Raw genomic sequence first — 13,371 nt, forward strand, 5'->3', positions numbered from 1 at the left:
GTTACGTAAACATGTGAAAATGGTTCTTGTTAAGTGCATGATGTAGGCCGCGCTGAAGAAGCGGGATTAGAGCAATGAAACACGCATGATAAGGGCTCTAATTCCCTACTAATTGGCAGTCATACCAGGCCCGGCCCTGCCTTGGACAGATGTGTATGGGACGCGTTTACTGTCCCGGGGCCAAAGTATCAAACGCTCAGCTGTGTGCCGCTACCAAATATGATGCAGCGGGTAATTTTAAACTGCAGCTGTAACTTGTGTAGCAAAATAAACAGAGTAATCATGGGGTTGGCTGCATGACAGATTTATATATCTATATCTATATCTATATATATATATATATATATATATACAGAGAGATATAGATCTAAATACCTATATATACATATATACTGTATCTATATACACACACGATATTGTCAAAAGTATTGGGACACCTGCCTTTACACGCACATGAACTTTAACCACTTTACCACCGGAGGATTTTGCTGTCTTACGTCCAGGCCCCTTTTTGCGATTCGGCGCTGTGCGACTTTAACTGACAATTGCGCGGTCGTGCGACGCCGTACCCAAACGAAATTTATGTCCTTTTTTTCCCACAAATAGAGCTTTCTTTCGGTGGTATTTGATCACCTGTGCGATTTTTACTTTTTGCGCTATAAACAAAAAAAGAGCGTTTATTTTGAAAAAATAGCAATATTTTTAACATTTTTTTATATGAAATTCCTCCCAAGAAATATGTAAAAATCAAATTTTTTTTAAATTTTTGGCCAATTTGTTTTCTGCTACCTATGTTTTGTAAAAAAAATCACAATAAGCGAATTTTGATTGGTTTGCGCAAAAGTTATTGCGTTTACTAACTAAGGGAAAGATTTCTGTCATTTTTGATGTTTTTTTTTTTTAACGAGTAATGGCGGCGATCTGCGATTTTGTTTGCGGGACTGCGACATTGCGGCGGACAGATCGGACCCTTGACTGACATTTTGGACACTTTTGGGGGTGCCAGTGACATTACTGCAGTAATCAGTGCTATATATATGCACTGTTACTGTAAAAATGACGCTGGCAGGGAAGGGGTTAATTTTATTGAAGAGGGAGGGGTTAATGTATGCCTGGTGCTTACTAACGTGTGGGGGGGGAGGTGACTGAGTGACTCAAGGACAGATCGGATGTCCAGCTATGCTGAACACTCCGATCTGTCACTCCCTGTCACTTGGGAGATCCGCCCGCTCTGTTTACACAGGCGGGCGGATCTCCAAACTAGATTCCCCGACGATCGGGGAAGAGCGGCGGCGATCGCCGCCGCTCCTCCCCTGGCCCGACTCCCGCTGTGAATGAAAACAGGGGGAGTGCGACTCCGGCGGCGCGCGAGCGCCGCCTACAGGGGGAGGAGTCCAGCGACGTAGGTCTACGTCGCTGGACGATAACGAGCCACTTTGCCGCAGTAGAGGCACAGTGGCCAGAGGTAAAGTGGTTAATGGCATTCCAGTCTTAGTCCATAGAATTCAATATTGAGTTGGCCAACCCTTTGCAGCTATAACAGCTGCAACTCTTCTGGGAAGGCTGTCCACAAGGTTTAGGAGTGTGTCTATGAGAATGTTTGACCATTCTTCCAGAAGCACATTTGTTACGTCATGTACTGATGTTGGACGAGAAGGCCTTTCTCTCAGTCTCCTCTCTTATTCATTCCAAAGGTAATCTATCAGATTAAGGTCAGGACTCTGTGCAGGCCAGTCAAGTTCCTCCACCCCAAACTCACTCATTTATTTTAGGGCAGTGTCTTAACCACTTCAGTCCTGGAAGGTTTTACCCCCTTAATGACCAGGCCATTTTTTGCGATACAGCACTGCGTTATTTTAACTGACAACTGCGCGGACGTGCAGAGCTGTACCCAAATAAAATGATTGCCCTTTTTTTTGCCACAAATAGAGCTTTCTTTTTGTGGTATTTGATCATGTCTGTGTTTTTATTTTTGCGCTATAAGCAAAAAAAGACCAAAAGGTTTTTTTTTTAAAAAAAAAAACAATCTTTTTTACTTTGTTATAAAAAAATACACAATGAAAAAATGTAAAAAAAATTAATTTAGTCATAAATTTAGGCCAATATGTATTCTGCTACATATTTTTGGTAAAAAAAAAAAAAAAAAAATCCCAATAAGCGTATATTGATTGGTTTGCGCAAAAGTTATAGCATTTACAAACTATGGGATAGATTTATGGAATTTTCACTAGTAATGGTGGTGATCATTGATTTTTATTGGGGCTGCAACATTGCGCCAGACAAATCTGACACTAAGTGACACTTTTTGGGGACCAGTGACACCAATACAGTGATCAGTGATTAAAAAAAAAGCACTGTCACTGTGTAAATGACACTGGCAGGTAAGGGGTTAACATCAGGGGCATTCAAAGGGTTAAGTGTGCTCCTAAGGAGTGCTTTCTAACTGTGTGTGGGGGTGGCCTAACTGGAGAAAGACAGAGATCCGTGTTTCTGCTTACCAGGAACACAAGATCTCCATCTTCCTCTGCGATGTTCTGCCTCTCCTCCAAATTATCGGCGGGTCCCTGGCAGCAATCGCGGCCACCAGACCTGCTAAGTGGCTCCCACTGTGTCCAATCACAGCGGGAGTGGGTCACCGGCGGCGCGTGCGTGCGCCCTAGAACCAGAGCACGAGCCGACAGACAGGTAAGTCGGTTCGTGTAGGAGGGCCGACCTGCCGCAGTATATATGCGTGGGGTGGTCCTCAAGTGGCTAATATTGTCGGTACCATATCAAGTGGTGTAATTTGAGAAGTAGTTCATGTATTACTTTTTCAGGACTTCAGCACGATTTTCCCTGCCATAATGTAAATCGTGCTGCAAATCGTACCTGTGTCTATTGCAGCACTACTTGGACATGAAAGAAGTTAAATAATAAACCTTTGCTAGTTAAACTATTTGCAATATATTTGTCCTCATAGTATAAAGTGGATCTTAACCCTCAAAAGTCCCTCCTCTCTCCAACACTCCACCCCTCCGCTACATTAGCATTGCTTTTTTTTTCTTTACCCTTTTTTTTTTTTTTACCAAAAAAGGGTTTGGTCCCAACTCCTATACACATCATTTGCATAGACGAATGACATGTACTGTGCTTGGTGTGCCTCCTGGGACATGCATGTCACATATCCCAGGGGGCCTAAAGCCCCGTACACACGCACAGATTGTTGGCCGTAAATTGTCGGCCAACGTCCGATCGGCCGATTGTAGGCTTGTTAGTATGATGCTTCCGACAACCAACTGCGAATTTTCGGCCGAAAAAAATCTGGTGTGCATGCTATAAAATTTTTGTTGGCCAACAACAGAACTACCGATTTTTCGTCAGTCAGTACAGATTTCGGCAGACAAAAATCAGATGAGCAAGACTGGGCATGCTCAGAGAAGAAAAAACACAGGGAAAGTCAACCAGCACATGACATCACTTCTGAAGTTGGTTTTTGTTGGCCAACAAAAGTCCAGTGCAAGTCTAGAGCACATTTCAACCAACAAACAACACTGGACAAAAGACGGCCGATCGGTCGGCCAACAATCTGTGCGTGTGTACGGGGCTTTAGTCTTTCATTCACAAAGGAGGAGGGGAGGGGGGTCTAGTGGCACATCATCAGGAGGCCTGCCAGCTGAACCCCCCGAAGAGCCAGCAGCCTTCTGATGATGTCACACACAAAGAAGTAGTGGCAGCAGAGAAGAGGATCTTGGCAGGACAACACTGAATCCGCTGGGTGGGTGAGAATCTAAACTCTGGAGAACCCACAATAAGAGAAGCAGGGGTTAAAGAAAAAGGAAGATGGGAGGTGAAGATCCACTTTAACTAGTTTGCTGTGTTGTTGTAGTATATCTTATATATGCAACCGGGGTACTGCATATACATCCACAATAAATATTCCCCACCCAGCCAGGTGTGGCAGAGTGTGTGGTGTTATTTGCAGAGTTGTGGGCACAGGAACAGTGGCTCCTTCCTAAGCAGAGTTGTATAAAGTACTCGAAACCCATATTTGAGTAAAAGTACAAGTGCTCGATCAAAAGGTGACTTGAGTAGAAGTGGAAGTGCTCGATCAAAAAGTGACTTGAGTAGAAGTACTAAAGTATTCAACATTTTTTGTACTTAAGTATTGCAAGTCGTTTTTTTTTAAATTTTGCTACTCAAGTACTGAAAGTAAAATTACCAGTAGTTTTGAAAAAAAAAATTGCTACTCAAGTACTGAAAGTAAAAGTACAAGTACTGTGTTATGTAGTTATTAAAGAAAGAAGTCAAAAGTTTGAACATCATATTGTTTTTTATTATTTCAAATGCAGCTTTTATTTATACATACAGTAGCATTTATTTTCGTATGCGCTGATAATACACATGTTTTGATCTTCATGAAACCTGCCATCTACTGTTCTGGCAGTGGTAATTTTTATAATAGTAACAAGTAACTATGCAGCACAAAAAAAAAATATCGGAGTAGAAGTATTGAAATCATCGAAAAATGTAGTGAAGTAAAAGTGGAAGTAGGAGAAAAAAATTCTACTCTAGGAAAGTACAGATACCGCCTTTCGGTACTTAAGTACAGTAATGAAGTAGTTCTACTTAGTTACTATACATCTCTGTTCCTAAGCATACAAAGTGTGGCGTATTGCAATGCCATTTATTTTGAATGGCACCCCACAGCACTGTACAATAGAGTCCAATGCACAATGCACCACAATGCAAAACAAATGGGCAGCCATAACGCAGCATGCTTTTACGCACGGCAACATGTTAACACAGGTATGTCAATGCAATGCATAGTTTGAAGGTGCCCTCATTATATGTATTATCTATATTGACCACCAATACTTGTGTATTACTCTTTACAGAGAGAGACAATTATACTAAATAAGTCACAATAATTAATACTAAAATATCCCTGTTGCTGTGCAGTAGTTAGAGGTCTGCAGTGCATGTAGAAAGGCATGGCGTTTACGGCATTTTTTTTTTACCGTAACATTTTTATTAAATGTATCATATCATTACTTGTCTGTGCTGCAGCATGTGTGTATTGATATTGGGTTGTAACACTTCATCACTCCTTATCTGTGTCTGTCTTTTTTCCATATTGAATCAACTATGTCTGTAATATGAGCAGCTGTCCCCTCTGGACACCAGGGACCTCTAGTGGCCACTGTCATCACTGCAGAACACTAGCAAAGTGACAGCTTCACATTCAATATACAGGACCAAGCCATGTAGATTCTCCATTTATAGTGAACCCATGAGAATTAATATAAGATAGATGACACTGCTGACTTGTTTTTAAAAGGCAGCTGCACCAGGGTTGTCATCCTGAGCCTGACCTCACAACCTAGTGAGTCACTTGTCTGCTGCAGCCACACATACTTTACACCCACATGTAGATGCTGTGCTTCCTACGCACACAGGGCAGTGGTTGTGCTTTACTGTTCTTACTACTTTGCCCAAGACTTCACTTTTTGTTACATCTATGTGTCCTTTTTAGCCACTATACTACATGAGAGGGTGGGAGAGGAAGTCAGTGTATGAAGACATTTCGCTTTTAAATTAAAGTAGAACTATAGACAAAACTTTTTTTTTTTTTTTCATTTTGTATTGAGCAAGGCAGGGTTATATCCCCTGTCAGATTTTTTTTTGGCTATCTGTGTCCCATTGCTGAGATTTCTCCTCACTTCCTGTCCCATAACCAAACAGGAAGTGAGAGGAAATCCCTACAAATTAAGGAAATTCCTTGGGAACCCCCAGGTCACCAGAACTAGTGTCCCCATTGGGATTTACCTTCTATTGCTTTTCTGGGGAAAATTTGGGATTTTCATCTACTTTAAGGCTCCGTTCACATGTAGGCGTTTTTGGGGCGTTTTTCTGCTCTAGGATCAGCTCTCAAAACGCCCAACAAGACAAATCCTATTCATTTCAATGGCCCCTGTTCACATCTGAGCGTTTTGAAGCTGTATACAAAACGCCCAATGCTCAAAAAAGTACATGAGCTTCTTTTTGGGCAGATTACAGGCGTTTTCCATTGATCTCTATTGAATCTAAAAACGCCTGCACAAAAATCGCGGTAAAAATCGCGGTAAAATCGCGGTAAAAAACGCCGCAAAAATCGCGGTAAAATCGCGGTAAAAAAACGCGCGAAAAACGCTACGCTCAGGTGTGAATGTAGCCTCACTTTCAATGATAGAGAGGGGGAATCTCCATAAGGGTCCTTTCACACACGGCACTTCTTTTTTTTTTACGGACACAGGTGACACTTGTGTCATCCGTTCCGTATGTCCGTTTATCATTCCATCCGTTTGTGGATGATAAACGGAGGTAATGTATGTCAATGGGATTGCGGATGTCAGCGAGTGACACCGCTGACATCCGTTTTTGCGTCCGTTCTGTTTTTTTGCAAACGGAAGAAAAATAGGGTTCTCTTACGTTCCAAAAAACGGAACTGATCGGAAAGGACGCAAATCGGATGTCAGATGATGACCATCCGCTGACATCCGCAATCCCATTGACATGCATTATGTCCGTTTTTCATCCGCAAAAAAATGGGATAAAAAACGGACATACGGACCGCCCATGTGAAAGGACCTTAACAGGGACACAGACAGCAATAAAAAAATGACAGGGGGTCTAGTTTGTCTCCACTTTATCGAAAACTTAAAACAAAGTTTTGCCTTTAGTTATACTTTACAGCAGTTTTCATATTTGTTTAAAGTGGTTCTAAAGATAAATTGTTTTTTTATTTTAATGAATTCCCTGCATCAGGTAAAAAACGTCCCACTACATGTTGTGCTCCCCCCCATTCCTAAACACTTACCTGACTTCTCCACCAATCCATTGCTTTCCCGCCTGCGGCACCGCTGCTCTCTCCTTCTGGTGTGTCTATGGACACACACAGCCCAGCTTGGGTGGCCCTTCAGCACCCAGCTTACTGAAGGGGCACCCCTAGGATGGAGGAGGGGAGAGCTGCAGCTGGGGACCACCAAAGAGGAGGTAAGTCACCACTCTGTGCAATATCACTAAACAGAGCAGGTAAGTATAACCTCTTTTTTAATTTAACAATATTAAAACAAGCCTTTAAAATCCCAAACCCTAACAGTATCACATTTGTCCATATACTACCCTAGCCTGTCCATATACTACCCTAGCCTGTCTATATACTAACCTAGCCTGCCAATATACTGCCCTAACCTGTCCATTTACTACCCTAGCCTGTTCATATACTACCCTAGCCTGTCTATATACTACCCTAGCCTGTTTATATACTACCCTAGCCTGTCCATATACTACCCTAGCCTGTCTATATACTACCCTAGCCTGTCCATATACTACCCTAGCCTGTCCATATACTACCCTAGCCTGTCTATATACTACCCTAGCCTGTTCATATACTACCCTAGCCTGTCCATATACTACCCTAGCCTGTCTATATACTAACCTAGCCTGCCAATATACTGCCCTAACCTGTCCATTTACTACCCTAGCCTGTCCATATACTACCCTAGCCTGTCTATATACTACCCTAGCCTGTTCATATACTACCCTAGCCTGTCCATATACTACCCTAGCCTGTCTATATACTACCCTAGCCTGTCCATATACTACCCTAGCCTGTCCATATACTACCCTAGCCTGTCTATATACTACCCTAGCCTGTTCATATACTACCCTAGCCTGTCTATATACTACCCTAGACTGTCCATGTACTACTCTAGACTGCCCCTATACTGCCCTAGCCTGCCCCTATACTACTCTAGCCTGTCCATATACTACCCTAGCCTCTCTATATACTACCCTTGCCTGTCCATATACTACCTTAGCCTGTCCATATACTACCTTAGCCTGTCCATATACTACCCTAGCCTGCCCATATACTACCCTAGCCTGTCCATATACTACCTTAGCCTGTCCATATACTACCCTAGCCTGCCCATATACTACCCTAGCCTGTCCATATACTACCTTAGCCTGTCCATATACTACCCTAGCCTCTCTATATACTACCCTAGCCTGTCTATTTACTACTCTTGCCAGTCCATATACTACACTAGCCTGTCCATATACTACCCTAGCCTGCCCATATACTACCCTAGCCTGTCTATTTACTACTCTTGCCAGTCCATATACTACACTAGCCTGTCCATATACTACCCTAACCTGTCTATTTACTACTCTTGCCTGTCCATATACTACCCTAGCCTGTCCATATACTACCCTAACCTGTCTATTTACTACTCTTGCCTGTCCATATACTACCTTAGCCTGTCCATATACTACCTTAGCCTGTCCATATACTACCCTAGCCTGCCCATATACTACCCTAGCCTGTCTATTTACTACTCTTGCCTGTCCATATACTACCCTAGCCTGTCCATATACTACCCTAACCTGTCTATTTACTACTCTTGCCTGTCCATATACTACCCTAGCCTCTCTATATACTACCCTAGCCTGCCCCTATACTACCCTAGCCTGCCCCTATACTACCCTAGCCTGTCTATTTACTACTCTTGCCTGTCCATATACTACCCTAGCCTCTCTATATACTACCCTAGCCTGCCCCTATACTACCCTAGCCTGCCCCTATACTACCCTAGCCTGTCTATTTACTACTCTTGCCTGTCCATATACTACCCTAGCCTGTCCAAAAATCCTTGCAATCCTCAGCCCTGACTGAGAGTTGTCACACCATTACAGGAAGTGCCGTGAGGCAAAGAAATGAGGCTAGGTTACAGTAAACCTGCAGGCTTACTGTAACTGTGCAGCTTTACATGCAGTTTCATGAACATGACAATGAGGTCACTGTACTCCAATGGCCTCCAGTCACCAGATATTTATCCAATAGAGCATTTTGGGGATGTGGTGGAGATTCGCATTATTGATGTGCAGTGGACAAATCTGCAGCAACTGCGTGATGCTATCATGTCAATATGGACCAAAATCTCTGAGGAATGTTTCCAACACCTTGTTGAATCGATGCCACGAAGAATTAAGGCAGTTCTAAAGAGAAAAGGGGGTCCAACCCGTTACTAGCAAGGTGTACCTAATAAAGTGACCAGTGAGTGTATATATATTTTTAGGCAGGGGTCAAGAAATGCTGTAAAGTAAGAATGCTTTTAAAAATATATATTTTATTGTTTATTTTTATGAATTTTATCGAATCGCAAAGTGAGCGAGCAGAAGAAAAATCTCAATCAATTCAATATTTGGTGTGACTACCGTTTGGCTTTAAACCAGCATCACTTCTTACACTTGCATCAAGTCAGGAATTTTGTAGGATTACAGTCAGGTGTATGATTACCCAATTACAGTATACCAAGCAGGTGCTAATGATTATCAATTTTATATGTACGTTGAAATGTAGTCATTGAGGCCGATTTCACATACACTATATTGCCAACATTTCTATTACTTTACCACACCTACTAGTAAATTATTTGCCATGTAGAAATATAATTTATACCAAAAACAGTGATTGATCTGGTTGGTGATGTTGGACTGCAATTATTTTGAACACAACTGTATGGAAGAGCAATGGTGGCATCCTAAGCCTCTGCTGATTTGGACTACTGACACCTCCCCCTCTCCTCCATCCATTACAGATAGATAAGTTGTGTATGTTTCAGAAGGTAGCTGGGGAAGGGGATAACATTGTTTGAGATTTCAGATCAACATTGATTGCTACATGGACACTGGAATTTTCACAGGATCAGCAGAAATTTCTTTACTTGCAGAAAACTTTTTTATCCTAAAAACAAATGCAGAACTGGTAAGCTGCAATATTCTCTTGGGTTTAGATACACACTATATTACCAAAAGTATTGGGACACCTGCCTTTACACGCACATGAACTTTAATGGCATCCCAGTCTTAGTCTGTAGGGTTCAATATTGAGTTGGCACTCCCTTTGCAGCTATAACAGTTTCAACTCCTCTGGGAAGGCTGTCCACAAGGTTTAGGAGTGTCTATGGAAATGTTTGACCATTCTTCCAGAAGCACATTTGTGAGGTCAGGCACTGATGAGGACGAGAAAGCCTGGCTCACAGTCTCTACTCTAATTTTTCCCAAAGGTGTTCTATTAGGTTGAGGTCAGGACTGTGCAGGCCAGTCAAGTTCCTCCACCCCAAATTCGCTCCTCTATGTCTTTTCGGACCTTGATTTGTGCACTGGTGTGCAGTCATGTTGGAACAGAAAAGGGCCAACCACAAACTGTTCCCACAAAGTTGGGACTTGGGAACACGAAATTGTCCAAAATGTTTTGGTATGCTGACGCCTTAAGAGTTCCCTTTACTGGAACTAAGGGGCCAAGCCCAACCCCTGAGAAACAACTCCACACCAAAATCCCCCCTGCACCTAACTTTATACTGAGCACAATGCAGTTAGGCAAGTACCGTTCTCTTGGCAACTGCCAAACCCAGACACGTTCATCAGATTGCCTGGCAGAGAAGCATGATTCGTCACTCCAGAGAACACGTCTCCGGTGACGGCATGCTTTACACCACTGCTTCCAACGCTTTGCATTGCACATGGTGATGTAAGGCTTGGATGCGGCTGCTCCGCCATGGAAACCCATTCCATGAAGCTCTCTATGCACTGCTGTTGTGCTAATCTGAAGGCCACATGTAGACAGTTGGCCACTTCTGGGCACTGTGAGCTTCAGCATGCGCTGACAACGCTTTATCATTTTACACCTATGGCCATGAAGGTGATTGGAACACCTGAATCCAATGATTTGTAGGGTTTTCCCAAAGCTTTTGGCAATATAGTGTATATGCAGCTGAGGTTTGCAGTCCGGGGTCCTCTTTATCAGTTCAGGTGAACCAGGCACAAAACCGCACGGGACCATTTTTAAAACCAAAATGCACCCCAACCCCCCCCCTCCTGTCAATGGTCATACACCATAACAAGACTGAGCACACAAGGTTATACTGCATCAGCAAGGTCTCTCCCAGGCAAAGGTTTCAAAGCAGACGTGGTTTTCTAGATGTTCTGTTCAAGCTCTTTTGAAGAAGCACAGAGAAATGGGCAGTGAACGCAGAGGTCAGCCAAGCTAAGATACTTAATGTAGCAGATGCAAGATGCATCTTTCTTACTTCCCTACAGTATCAGAAGATGTCCAGCAGTGCCATCAGCACAGAACTGGTGGAAACCAGTTGGTACACCCATCTAATCTCTGAGGAAGTCTGCCCAGAAGTGGTTTTTATTGAATAATTGCGGCCAAAAATCCATACCTCCTACGTGGAAACAAGTCTAAAGGACTCAACGGGAGCCGCTCGATTGTTACCCCGGCGAGCAGGAGGGGACGCTCCCGCCGCCTTCCGCGGCTCTGCCCGGGTCTCCCATCCCAGGTCACCTCTGCCGGCTTGATGGAGTCCTGATCTAAGCCGGATGCAGCTTCGATCGGGTCTCCGATGACGTAACCTGGAGGCAGTGTCCATGACGTCACATCCGGGTTACTCGGCTGCTAAAGGCGGCAGATTCAAAAAGTGAGTGTATTCAAAAATGCAGTTTTCAGCGTTTTGAATACATGGAAGTGTAGTGGAGGGGTCTAGGGTCTTTTAGACCCTCGATCCCGCCATAAAGAGTACCTGTCACTACATATTGGTGTCACAAGGGATGTTTACATTGCTTGTGACAGCAATAAAAGTGATCAGATTTTTATTTTTTTTTTTAAAAAACCTGTGTTAAAATTTAAAAAAAAAATAAAAATAAATAGGAAAAAATAAAATTTTAGCACCCCCCGTCGCCGTTAGCTCGCGCATGAAAGAAAACGTATATAGAAGTCGTGCCGCAAATGAAATCGCTGTTCAAACCACACATGTGAGGTATCACCGTGATTGCCAGAGTGTGAGCAATAATTAAAAAAAAAAGAGCTACACTCTAACTTTAAACTGGTAACCATTAAAAAATTTTAAAGCGTCGCCTATGGAGATTTCTATTGACCGTAGTTTGTCGCCATTCCACGGGTGTGCATGATTTTAAACTGTAACATGTTGGGTATCTATTTACTCGGCGTGACATCACCTTTCACAATATACAAAAAAAATGGGCTAACTTTACTGTTTAGTTTTTTTAAATGCAGTGAAATGTGATTTTTCATAATTTTTCCAAAAAAATGGCGTTTGAAAGACCGCTGCGCAAATACAGTCTGACAAAAATTATTGCAATGACCGCCATTTTATTCTCCAGAGTCTTTGCTAAAAAATATATATATATATATAATGTTTGGGGGTTCTAAGTAATTTTCTAGCAAAAAATACTGATTTTAACTTGAAAACAAAAAGTGTCAAAAAATAGGCCTAGGGCTTAAGTGGTTAACATGCTGATGTGCGATTTGACATTTTAACAGCGTGTTTTTGAAAATACGTGCAGAATCGCTACCCAAGATTCTACCCAAGATTCAAAGAGCCTATGTGGGAAAGAAGCCTGAGTGTGTGCACTGCAAAGCTCAAACACACATGTGTGTGTGTGAGTTATATGTACAGTACATACAGCAGGTAAAATAAGTATTGAACACGTCACTATTTTTCTAGGTAAATATATTTCTAAAGGTGCTATTGACTCAAAATTTTCACCACATGTCGGTAACAACCCATGCAATCCATACATACAAACAAACCAAAGCAAATAAGCTCAGAATTTAAGTTATGTGTAAAAAAAAAAGGAATGATTCTGGGAAAAAGTACTGAACACATTAAAAAAGGGAGGTGCATGGAAAGCCAAGACACCAGCTAAAATCTATAAGTACTTTGTAAGCAGAAAGCAATCCTGCCCCTTATCAGTGCAAATTAATATCAGCTGGTTCAGTCTCAACTGATGGCCTATAAAAAGGTGTCACACAAGAAATCTCTCATGATTGGTAAAAGCAAAGATCTTCCAATGTTATTGTTGCAAAACATGCTGATGGCATTGGTTACAGAAGGATTTCTTAACTTCTTAATGTTCCAGTGAGCACTGTTGATTCCATAATCCGGAAGTGGAAAGAACATAATTTCACCATAAACTGCCCACGACCAGGTTCTCCTCGAAAGATTTCTGACAGAGAAGTAAAAAGAATTATCAAAAGAACACTACCATTGTTTAATTACTACAAAGAATATAACAGAATATGTAAAAAGGAAATCAGGGACGCAAAAATTCAAAATGAACGACAGATTGCAAAAGATAGTAGGACAAACCCCAAAAAATTCTTCAAATATATTAACAGTAAAAAGGCTAGGTCTGAGCATGTAGGCCCTTTAAAAAATAACCAAGAATGGGTGACTTGGGACAAAGAGAAGGCAAATTTATTAAATACTTTCTTCAGCTCTGTGTATACAAAGGAGCATGGGGGAGCTCATTACCATAATGAGG

This window comes from Pelophylax lessonae, assembly GCF_965119305.1.
Source record: "Pelophylax lessonae genome assembly, chromosome: 3".
NCBI classification, from domain to species: domain Eukaryota; kingdom Metazoa; phylum Chordata; class Amphibia; order Anura; family Ranidae; genus Pelophylax; species Pelophylax lessonae.